We start from the raw sequence: 13,226 nt of genomic DNA, 5'->3' as shown, positions 1-13,226 counted from the left end.
CTCTGGTGTCGATAAATGCTCAACGGTTTTGACAAATTGAAAGAGTACTCATAATCTCTCACATTACTAACAGTGTGTCTTAGAAATTTGACTCTTCAATTTCAAAACTCATGCCTAGAGAACTTTGCTAAGAGTTCCTCTGTAGGAATGTTACCATGGGCTTTCTTCTTACTACGAGGGTAGATAAGTAAGTCATTACATGGAGAAATGATGACGGATCCCAGTAAGAAAGACGTAACTCTATTTATTTAGCTCATGAGAACTATGGGCGTAGTGGTCCTATCCGAAAGGTACTACTACGAACTCGAAGTGTCCACATCGAGTTCAGAAGATAGTCTTCCGGACATCTTTCCCTAATACTCGAACTGGTGATATTCAGATCTCAGATCCATTCCTGGAAGTAGTTCTTTCCTTGCGTTTGCTCAACCATTTTATCTATGCGAGGCAGAGATAATGATTTCCAATGAAAATCTTGACGGAGTCCTCGATATCCGAGGTACATATGATGCAATCCGTCGATCTCTGGAAGAATATGAACGGGGTTCTCTAGGGTGAGAAACCTATTCTTCTAATTTTATTTCTGTGTGGTTCGCTTAGTTGTCTGCACTGATCTGGCATCTCCGTGGGTGTTTAAACTATAGAGTGATCTGTTTTCGGGAGTCGTACTGGGTTCTAAGTTTATTCACATGACGATGTGCTTACTCGGATACTTAGGCAGTTTCTCCGTCCTGAAGTCCATTTTAAAATTCATACAGGGCTTCACGATCACAATTTCGTGTATACGAGTCGTATATAATTAAGATTGAAAAGGTAGTCGAATAACTGATTATTCCTTACCCTCACATCCCAAGGAGGAAAAGAGTTAAGGCGGAATCATCAATTCTAAACCTGTAGAACCTTGATTATATAACACTCTTATGTATACCTTCCTCAGTGACAAATCATCTGCATGAATCCCTGGATTGAACTTGACGTACTGCACGAGTGGTACTTCGGGGATTTCTTTGGAAAGAAAATAACTAAGAGGTACTCCTGGAATGAGTACTTCGGTGTTCTGATATGACGGCTTCGCTGGAAAAACGATCCAGAAGAAAGAGATGTACGTATGAAGCTGTTTTGGCATCGATCAAATTGAATATGATTGTATGATAATGTCGGAATCATACAGAAACTTTAAAGACATTAGAATTAAACATAGACGATTACAGACAAAACACAACTGTGCAACCATGAACAGAGTTACAGTACTTTAGATTTACCACAAGACTATTGTTGCGAATAGGATATACTACAAAAGACAAGTATACGCAGCACGAGCATTCCTATACAGACAGGATCTTGCAAAAGGTAAGACTCTAGTTTCACTAATTCTAGATAGTTTATAAGTCTGTTACAACGAACACCCAAATTTCATTTAACGTGGTTCCGGAGTAGGCTCTCCTGCAGCTGTGATCCTGAGAATCTTCCCATCTGCGCCAGAATTCTGCGTTATCAGGCAATCCTTCTGGAGGTGTCCAATTTCACCGCATTGGTGACATATATGGACAGCACCCACATTGGTGGTGGTAGTGAAATGTCGAGTAGGAGTTATGGGGACGCGGGTTCTTTCCTTTTTCGGGCAGTCTTTTTTATAGTGACCAAACTCACCACAGTGATGACAAGTCTGGTTTCCCTCGGCGTTGGGTGAGTTATTGGTCGGTCCTGATAAGCTCTTGCGGTATCGTTTGGTGTGCCTCTTTTTGTTGCAGTTTAAGCACTGCTTCCCCCGACACGGTCCAAGGTGGTGATAATTACATTTGATGTAATTAGGGAGATTTCCAGCATATTGTCGGGCTGGGTTTGGGACAACTGGTGTTTCCGAAGGGATGGTAGTAGGAGGTATAGATGTCGTAGTTGTGAAGGTCGTTACCCGTGGTTGTTTCTTGTTCGTCCCTTTACGCGATTTGTCCTTCTTTCTATCCCAAAACTTCCGTTTGTTACTCTTCGTCTTGGAACTCGGGGTGTCGTGGTAGTTTGCTGCTCGTTGCGGTATTTGATTGTTACTCGGATTGGAATTGTTGTTAATAATCCCGCTAACATTCGCATTGTTAGCGTTAAGGTGCGTCAGAAAAGCTGACACGGCAGCCGAGACTGCAGCTTGAACGGTAGCTGCATCAATCTGGAGGGTTGGTGCTTGGTTGATGGGTTGCTCGTCTTTCTTTGGCGACATGATTCTGTAACACGAAAGAGTAAAGATTTGTGAGCGATTCTGGTTGACCCTGATGTACTTAGATTGTTCATGAAAAGAGTAAGAGTATGATCTCGAAAGTTTGACCTACATCCCTATGATGCAGTCCTGGTAAAGAATGAAAGTATGTTCGCTAAGGTTTGACCTACATCCCTATGATGCAGTCCTAGTACGGAATGGGAGTATGTTCGTAGAATGGTCTCAAGACGTTTGTCGTTCGAGCTGAGGTGTCGTGGGTTGGTGAATAACAAGATCCAACCACTGAAGAGACTTGGAAATGCCTCTGGAGATAAATCACCATAGTCCAATGACTTGACTAAAGTATGATTTAGATAGACTCCAATGAAAGTAAGATAAAAGTACTTGCATGAAGAATGACACAGAAGTTAGCCGGCTGTCAATATCTTTGATATTCACGATGTAAGGATTCTGGAAATGACCTTTTAAGGTTACACATCATAACCACAGAAGATAGTTCTTGACAGCTTAAAGACCTAACTAAACTACTTACGGTACACGATAATTTCATAGAAAATGCCACATCGGGCATAGACAGAAAACGATTTCTTTTTATAAGGGAAATAAAGTAAAGCGTCTACTACTGGCGACGGTCATTCCTCTGGTGAACTCTTAGCTCAACCAATTGACGTTCCATTGTCAAGTAGGTGTCTTTCGCACACCATCTGGCATACTCGGAGCTCTATGACCTCGGCTCGTGATTCAGCCAGTGCTTGCAACAGGGTTTCATGGTTTCTCTCTGATCTCTCGTGATCATCTTCTAGATGAATGGTGTGGAGGGTATGCATTCTAGCATAGGCGCCTACTTCTGAAATCTGATGTAGGGCTGTCTTGCCTTGAATCTCATTTCGGGCCTCTCTGCGGACCAAGATTGGCAAGACTCTATCTGCTAAGCCCCCATTGCTCAAGTCGTAAAAGCTTCGGTCGCCATCAAATAGCATAAACTGATCTTGTCCTTGGCTCCCTGTTTCCAAGCATTCCACTCACTCAGGGTCGGGCAATGAAAAGCCGGACGAGGGTTAGGAATTGGAAAGGAGTTGCTTGGGGTAGGTTCTCAACCTCTGGTTTGGAGTTAGCATCATATGAAAAGTCTTCATCCCGGTAATCATCCAAGGGGATAGGATGATCATTCTCTGGTTCTTCTCCAAACCAACCAGTAATGACTTCATTCGGAAAATACTGGTTATCAAGGGGATGGAGTCCAGCCATGATTTCTATGCGAGAATTTAGGGTAAGTGGATAATTATTAGACGAACTATCTAGATAATTATTTAGAAAACCCTCATTAGTTACATCATTATTTGTGAAGTGCATACTAGCTATGTGTAATCTAAACAGGATAGACCTTCGAATAAGTGACCTTATTTCCAAATTCACACAGAATAGGGGTAAGGCAAAATTATCACTGATTCTAAGTCTATAACATCCTAATTACATGTAGCCTTAGTGTATCCACTTAGCAACTATCAACTTATTAATGAGGATCCCGTTTTAATTCTTAAGTATAAAGTACTTATAGTAACACCAAATACTCCTACAGTATTTTAATTTTAATGTTATGTTCTATTGTTCTCATTGTGGTAGGGTTGGTAAGATTTTAGCATTGTTGCAACCACACACTTAAACTAAGGCACATTCTAGTCAACCTTCGGATAATATAGGCGATCAGGCTATATCTTCCCAGTTTTGACCATATGTCTCTAAGCCCACTTGTGTTGCCCAACAATCGTAATTCTTTTGTACTGTCCTAGTGACACTGATTTTAGTATGTATGCAGCACGTATACTTACTTAAATATTTTACTATTTAAAGTATAAACTCTTGGTCAGAGTATTTTTAATCCCTTATGTATTTATACTTAGTATATCTTTTATGGGTTGATATACTTAATTCACTATAAACAATGCTCTGATACCAATCTGTCACACCCCAAAACCAAGAACGGCGGAAACGTTCTCGGGCGGAGGACGTCATGTATAATATCAACAACAATGTAAAGTAGTAAACAAGCAACAACATCATCTATTGCATTAATAAAATAATTATTATACAATTGTATTCTGTCAAATTTTGATAAACACTAAAGCATAAATCAAAATGAAAGATAAGTCTTGAATAAGCTCTATCTTCCTTTCTCCTTGCATCGGTACCTGTCTATGATGACCTGAGGATACAAGTAATTTTGAAACCAAGTATCAGCTATAAAGCTGGTGAGATCATAAGTATTAATGTGTCTTAATTTATAAAACTTATAATTTTTAAGACTTGACATTGTTTTGATAGAAAGCTCATAAAAGTATGAAAATGTTTGTAGATCAGCTGTAAATGTTTGAAAAACCCTAGAATCCCTATGATTCCTATTAGTAACAAAAGGAGTCTTCTACCAAGACTTAATTGTGCTCTTTGTAGTCTTCTACCAAGACCTAATTGTGTTACTATTATTATCATTATAAGAAGTTTTATCCTTTGGTACTAGGATACCTAAATATAATTTTACCTTATTGGTTATGTGAATGAGTCACAATTATAGGTAATAATATAACTAACCTGAATCATACCCTTTGGTACTAGGGTAACTGTAAACGTTAACTTTAAGCCATCCGTAGACGTACTCTTACCTCTGTTGCTAACAGCTGGGTATAGGAATAGTTAATCCCTTAATCGTGCACCTGTAAAGGTACCAACCGTTTGACATCCGTAGATGTACTTTTACCTCTGTAGCTAACAGAGATTCTAGGAATGGTCAATCCCCCAACTCGTATCCTCTGGTACTAGGATAATAATCCATTCTATCTCGTCGATTATGTGATCTTATCACAAGGAAAAGGTAAGAACACGGATTTAATAACGGAGTCGATACATATAAAATGTAATAGGACTCCTACTGATATATCTATGCACAAGTACTCCTATAAGTATAATAATGTAAATATTATAGTAGAGTATGGTAAGGTTCTACGTGTGCTAGCTGTAATGTGTGTTCTCTCTATCTAGTAATTATAGTAATGTAAACGTTCTAGTATAGATTTATATGTTCTCGTCCTAGTATAGTTGTACATGTATAGTAATGTATTAGAAAGTATTGACTCATGAATGAACTGACTCATTGTATGATATCGCATTCTAGTAATGGTTCTAGTATCTTCCTGAACTACCCACATGGTAGCTTACTAGTAATCTAACTGGTATGTATGGACGTGGATGTATACCCTAGCTACCCAAGGGCATAGGATGAACTGGAAGGACCTTTTATGACTTTATATGTACACATGATATATAACTAATATTTAAACGACCTTCGAACGAGTATCCAATATCCCACCAAACCACATCTCAAGGCGCGAAAAGGAAATAGGGTGGATAGCCTTCCTAAGTCTTTTAAACATTTCTTATATAACTATACATATAGAGGCATGCAATTTATAATATAAAAGCATAAATAAATTTTGTAAGACATTTGAAACATAAATATTATTTTAAGAAAAGATCGATTTGCTGTCGATCTATAAAACAAATTGAAGGCATAAGTATGATAAAACAGTTTTGAGTATAAGGAAACATTTGATTGGAACACAGTTGTAATAAGTTTGAAAGGTAATGTACCGGGTAAAATGTAAAGTGTAATAAGTAGTTTAAAACATATAAAATGTTTATACAAATCATTTGAAGGAAACTATTTAGTAAAATGGCTAATGAGTAGCCAAATCTTTTGAATGCTATATATTAATCACATGTGATGGACGTAATAACTAGCATAATTCTACTTATTAATCGCATGCAATTGATATAATACTAGCATGATTCTACTTGTATCCCCCCCCCCATAAAGCATTTAAAAGTAGTTTAAAACATTAGTTAAGGGGTATGAACTCACTTGGAAGTTTGAAGATAGCGAGATGGAAAACCGGGCAGAGTTTCGTCTCGGGAAACGGATTTTTCTCGGGATTCTCGAGAATCTCGGGAGTAAAATCGACCCTCGGGACTTGAGCAAAAAGACCAGAGCTTCGGGTTTGAACGGTCACGGAAAACGAGGCAAGATTGTGAGAGAGAGGAGAGAAATGAGCCCTTTTCTCGGAAGCCCTCGCATCCTATTTATAGGAAGGCTGAACCGCCTCGGTATGCCGGGCGTACGCTCGTACGCAGCGCGCACGCGTACGTCATGCATGACCGAAGCCTCGACTGCCTCGGCTTCGGATGGGACGGGTTGCTGGGGAGGCGGGTCGGATGGGACGGCGGGTCGGACGGGACAGCGGGTCTGACGAGTCGGACTCTTCGGACGGGTCGGACACCTCGGATAGGGCGATGTGGACGATCCGAGGCCCTTGATCTCAGTACGCGGGGCGTACGAAGGTACGCAGGGCGTACTTCGGTCCTATCCGATGACTCCCCTTCGGATAATACCGGGAGTTTATAATTAAATTTATATTTATTTTAATTAAACTTCTAAAATTCATATCTCCCTCATACGAACTCCGTTTTTGACGATCTTTATATCCACACGAAGGTGAGACCAAGATCTACAACTTTCGTTTAGAATCCGATGGCTAATTCCGAAATTATTTTTATTATTTATTTAATAAAATGACGCGATTAAGGAATTTCTTCAAAAATTTATAACTTTCACATCCGAAGTCAGATTTGGACGTTCTTTTTATGTACGATCATAGATTGAGGTTGTCTATAACTTTCATTTAGATACTTAAGGCTAAAAACTATTGCATCGAAATTTCGCGTTTTTCGTTTAATCGCTGATGCCGGTTTTGCCGAGAATCTTCGGTTGGTCATAACTTCTTCGTTATAACTCGGATTTTAGGGTTCTTTATATGCTTGGAAACCTTGATACGATTCCTACTACTTTATTTAACCCAAATAAGATTTTAGGAAAGTTACATTTTGACCTAAATTTGATTGGTTTTACATTACATTGTCTCGAAATATCGGGTTGTCACAAGGTCCGACTTGCCTCCTGTCTTCTGACGGACAAGGCACGTGAGTGGTGGGAGGAGGTCGAACATGCCATTGGTGATGATACAACTCTTGATGCTATGACTTGGAGTGACTTTTCGGCCACGTTTATGGCCGAATTTGCAGCTATGATTGAGGTGCAACAGCTTGCTAGGGAGTTCCAGGATCTCCAGCAAACGTCTGATATGGTGATCAAGATCACCGCTATGTTTAGGAAGAGGGTCTTCTTGTTCATTAGTACGTGGCAGACGAGGAGATGAAGAAGGCTCGATATGATGAGATGTTGTGGAGTGATATCTAGCGGTTTGTGAGCCGATCCAGCTGCAAGACGCTGGAAGATATGATTGTTAGGGCTCAGGAGAGAGAGAGTTGGATCTAGAGATGTAGAGGAAGAGGAAACCAAATGCTTCGTCTGGTATGGAGGGTTCGGGAAAGAAACCCAAGGTAGATTCCCGAGGGAAGAGCCAGCATGGTCGAGGCTGCTGTTGCAAGTATGGCAGGAAACATGATGGGGCGTGCAGGGTAGGTAGTTCGAGTTGCTTTAAGTGCAGTCGAACTGGACATGTTAGTAGGGATTGTACTGCTACCACCACCATCACTGCAATATCTGATCTAATTTGCTTCCAGTGCAATCAGAGGGGTCATAAGAAGGCCAAGTGTCCGATTTCAGCAGCACCAGCAAGATGAGTGGTGGAACCCGCTCCTACTACATTACGGATTACCAGCGGCCGCCAGGGTCGGGCGGATTCGCAAGTGGCGAAGAGTAGAGCCTTCCAGTTGACAGTGGAGGAGGCACGTGCAGCACCAGACGTGGTGATGGGTATGTATCTTCTCCTTATCTCTTTATTTATGTTGATTAATTCTTATGTTTATGTGTTTTGTTATAGGATCATTCTTAGTGGACAATATATCTGCCTTAGTACTATTTGATTCGGGTGCTACACAGTCGTTTATGTCGCTTGCGCTCAACAAGCGATCCGTAGGAGCTCCTGGGGAGCTAAATTTCCCACTTGATTTGGAGATAGTAGACGATACGACTGTCAAGTTTGCGAGGGTTCACCGAGGATGTACACTGCATTTGTTTGATGAGCAGTTTTTTATGGACTGGATGAGCCCTAATGGGGCAGTGATCGACTACAAGCAGCAACTAGTCAGAGTTTGGACTCCTAGTGGGGAAGGGTTAGTGATTCAGGGTCCTTCTTCCCAAAGAACTCTTGGGCTCCACATGCCTGGAACTCCCGAAAAGCGAAAGTTTGAGCTCCCAACTAAACTATTGCAATTGTAGCACAAAAATCCCCTAAATGATCATCCAAGAGCTCCATAATCCCCTCCTTGATGGTACCGAACATCATAAGAGTAGCCTCCATAACACCGAAAACGATCTCATACGTGATGAACTCACGTATCCTCTCATCAATTGGTTCGACACTAGAGCCAGAACTTGAACCTCCTCCTCGAGTGCTCACTACCATACTGAAATACAAATATACAAACGATGAGAATATACTCGATGGAACTCTCACGTTAGATGCTCCTTAAGTTGCCTATGATTTTCCATGATTTGAGTATGTATCCTATGCTTCTAGTAGTACAAGCCACATACTACCTTCCACACCTATCCGTACTTTCCTCAAGAGCCATCGTGAATTCTCTAAGTCACTCTACTAAAGCAACACATATAAGCCCTATGATAAACAACATACATATCCCGTCATACTATTTCCTAGGCTTTCCTAGGAATCCTCGCCACACTTGCTACTGTGATACAAGGAACTTCTACCAAGATCGTCGGTTCGTTATGCATGCAAATTATACACAACATGGGATCAAACATATTGTTGAATAAATGACTCTGCCAATATAGATTCCAAGTAAACACATAATATCAAGTTCCTTCTAGGCTACAAGGCATCACAAAAATCAGGTAATTCTATCATGCGATTACTAAAGGTATCCTTAGCCCTACTCTAGCATGCAATTCACATAATAACATACTACACATAATACTCACGTACGAGTATTTTAGGAATCACTTACCTGAGCTCGGTTGATTGCACACATTGCACCCATTTCTTTACCCAAAAAAAATTTAGATAAATTATTTTTCTTTCATACAGATTATCAATTCCTCAGTTTGAGTTCGGACTCACCCGATAGTGTACCTGAATCCCTCAAACCAAGGCTCTTATACCACCTTGTAACATCCAAAAAATACCAATAAAAATTTTCATTTTCAAATGTCAAAAACCATACATTAATACTTGTTTGTCCCAAAATCAAACATAGTAAAATGTATCAAAATGATAAGAATAAGACAACAATCATCAATGTAGAAAATAATCAGGGGATGTGGTTTCGTCAAGTCAGGCCTTCCGTTTGGAACTGGAAGTAGCTGAAAATGTTTAAACCACAAAACTGTAAGCGCAAAGCTTATTGAGTTTCCTAAAATACCACATACCATACATAATATCGGGCCCCACCATTCGTAAAGGACCCCTCTCAACATACTTACAGACCCCACCCAACATACTAACGGGCCTCGCCCAACTTACAAATAGGCCACACCCATCATATAATGTAAGAGTCACAAAGACAATTAGCATTCTATATAGTATATTGAGAACACTTATCGGTCTCACGAAGTCAGCTAAAATACTACTAAATGCCTCATAGACGGTGCTACAACACACCTAACGAATCAAACAAGGTCCAATATTAGTCTGTACTCTTTAACTAGCGATTTTGGCCAAAAGTCAACCAAGGTCAACAATTCAACAGTCAAGGCCAACTTTCCAAGTCAAGCTTAGAGAGTCGCCACGTCGTGGCACTTTACTGGCCATATCGTGGTAGAATAAGGCAAAATTTTTTGACTTGCCCCCCAGTCGCTACGTCTTGACGGCCATATGTCACATCGTGGGAACCGAGTCTCAACAACTTAATGGATTAAGTTGTTTTCCATCCATTCCATGAGCTCCAAAGCTCGAATCTGATTCTTCCCAAGGTGTTGATGGATAAATTTTCCAACTTTATCCATTAATACATCCCAATAAGCCAAGATCTCTAACCCTAGCTCCTTAATTGCAACTTAAAGTATAAAGTTAACCATTAAGCACTTAATCCTTAAGATATCAAGTCCACAATTTCCAGAAGGGTTTCCTAATCCTAAACCACCATAAAAGTCATTGCTTTATGTATATGCATGTCCATTGCATGTCTCTTCGAAAACTATGTCAAAAATAAAGAAATGAACTCAAACTTTGAGTATGAGACCAAAAACTCCAAGGAAGCATAAATCTAGAACATATAACACTAAAAGGACCTCAAAGATCCATAAAGTTGCCAACTTTATGGAATCCACTCCTCCAAACTTCCACAACATGAAGAAATGGGACCTAAAAACATAGATCTAGAAGCATACAACCAGAAAGTTTGAGTCATGGACACTTACAATGGTACATAAAAGATGCTTGTTGATGATGAAGAAGAGAATGGCTAGATGAAACAATACACCAAATGAGCTTCCTACTCTTTCAATATGCCAATAACACCCTAAAATCCTTCAAATCTCAATAATGTCGGCTAGATCTGATCAGGGTTATGGAGAAAGGGGTTAGATGTTCAAGGTGAGCAAACCGTAGCTCACATTTTCCTTATATAGGGCCCAAAGCCTGAAAATTAGGGATTTTTTTGCCTTCAGACGGTTGTCATGATGTGGCCTAATACATGTCACGTCGTGAGGTACAATAAAAACATCCACGAACCTTCTTGGCCATGCCATGTCATGGGGACACATTTCCCATGTCATGGCTAATAAAATCCTTAATAAAATTATAATAAACTTATAATAAATTATACCTAGGATTCCAGATGTTACACTAGAGATATGTTCGGTTGGTACAGCCCCGTTATATATATATATATATATATATATATATATATATATATATATATATATATATATATATATATATATATATATATATATATATATATATGAGTAAAGTGAATATACCTAACAACCGTACATAAGCTTAGGTACCTAACCACATTATACTACATTGTTTTGCATTATATTTTAATTGCAATCGTCTAAGGTTCTTAAACTTCAACCTTTAACTTGATTTACTTCCAATATTTTCAGACATTCACCATTATATACCTCCTACATCATTTGATTTGTAACAGTAGTATATGAAGCCCACCAAGGGGTCTCCGATAGAAAGACGTCATTTGAAGGAAGATAATGGTAAAAGTCCAAATAATTTGGAAGCAATCAAGTTACGAGGTTGAATTTTTAGAACTTTGGGTGATTACAATGCAAATATGATACAAAATTACGTAGTATGATGTAGTTAGGTACCTAAGCTTATATAAGGTTGTTAGGTATATTCACTTTATCCTATATATATATATATATATATATATATATATATATATATATATATATATATATATATATATATATATATATATATATATATATATATATATATATATATATTGTTGAATGTGGTATTTTAAGTAACTCACTAAGTTTTGGTTATAGTTATAGATTTAAATGTTTCATGTACTTCAAATAATTGTGGGAATATGAAGACTTAATTGTACACACATTAACAACCTGCTTATGTGGTGATTTTGCATTTATGAATCTACTCTGAATTTGGGTCGTAAACTTTTGGAAGAAATGATTATTATGAAGTAACTCTATGGAAATGATTCCATTTATTTAAATAGAAAAAACAAAAAATTTTGGTTGCGAAAATTAATTATAGTCAAACACTATCTTTATTTCCCTTAGTTCATACTCTTCAACAATACATATAGGCGATGCATGGAGAAAACTAGTAAGATATTTAGAAACCACTTTAGCTTACTATGGGATGCGTTTATGATTCTATTGGCGACCAATTGAGTAATATAATAAAATCAAATAACAAACATAAAAACATGATGGGTGTTTTACTCCAGTCAACAAAACACTTTGAGGAAAAAAGAAGAAACAAAGATTTGTTATGTAACAAAAAGTTATGGAAAAGTATTAAAGTACCTCTAAATCTGGGAGCGGTTTTTCCAAGTTAATTAATCACTTTTATCAACTTATCAACTTTTAGGGGAAAAAATAAAATAAATAAAAATATACATTTTAAGTTGTGTTTTTCGTTTCTGTATTTTAGAAGTAGACGGCGTTCTTGTATTTTAGAAGTAGACGTCATTCTTGGTTTATTTAACATACGTATGCAATTGTACATGTGTATCTACCCTTTATTGACTTTAAGATACAATGTTTCTCAGTCGGAAAATGACGTCCGATGGATGCGTGGGAGAGTCGAAGAAAATCATAAAACGTGGTTTAGTACTTTTCAAGTCGCCTACAACATTTCTTTTTGCAACTCACCGGTTTTAAATTTAAAACGTGGCAGAGTTATTCTAGTATATCTATAGATTTTTAACTAATTAATGTACGGTATAAAAGTCTTATGTATTTAGAATTTTTTGTTTTAGCCTATTATTTTTTTTAATAATTCCTCACATTTCGATTTTTTCGTTATAATTATTTTTAGTAGGTTTACTAGTAGTTGATGAAAAAAAATTAAAAAAAGAAACTCGTTTTTTCTCCGACAAACCATCATATCTAAGAAACATTTTTTATTTTGCTTATTGTGCACTGAGTCCTTGACGGTTTAGCATAGACACTTGCATGTACTACCTTGGTTTCTGTACATTCACATATATTGTTGTTGGAAGCTCATTAAACTTCGTTTATAGTTATAAATTTAAATGTTTCAGGTATTTCAAATAATCGTGGGAATCTTAAAACTTAATTGTACACACACATTAACAACCTTCTTATGTGGTGATTCTACATTTATGATTCTACTTTGAAATTTAGGTTGTACTTCATATAAAAAGTTATATCAAAATATGTTATTATGTTTTTATTTAGTTTGTGAAACTTAATTCCATATGTGTTTAAATATTTTATGAATTAATTTTTTATGATTTTAATTCATTT

This window comes from Lactuca sativa, chromosome 3, assembly GCF_002870075.4.
Source record: "Lactuca sativa cultivar Salinas chromosome 3, Lsat_Salinas_v11, whole genome shotgun sequence".
Classification (NCBI taxonomy): Eukaryota; Viridiplantae; Streptophyta; class Magnoliopsida; order Asterales; family Asteraceae; genus Lactuca; species Lactuca sativa.
This window is presented reverse-complemented; position numbering follows the sequence as displayed.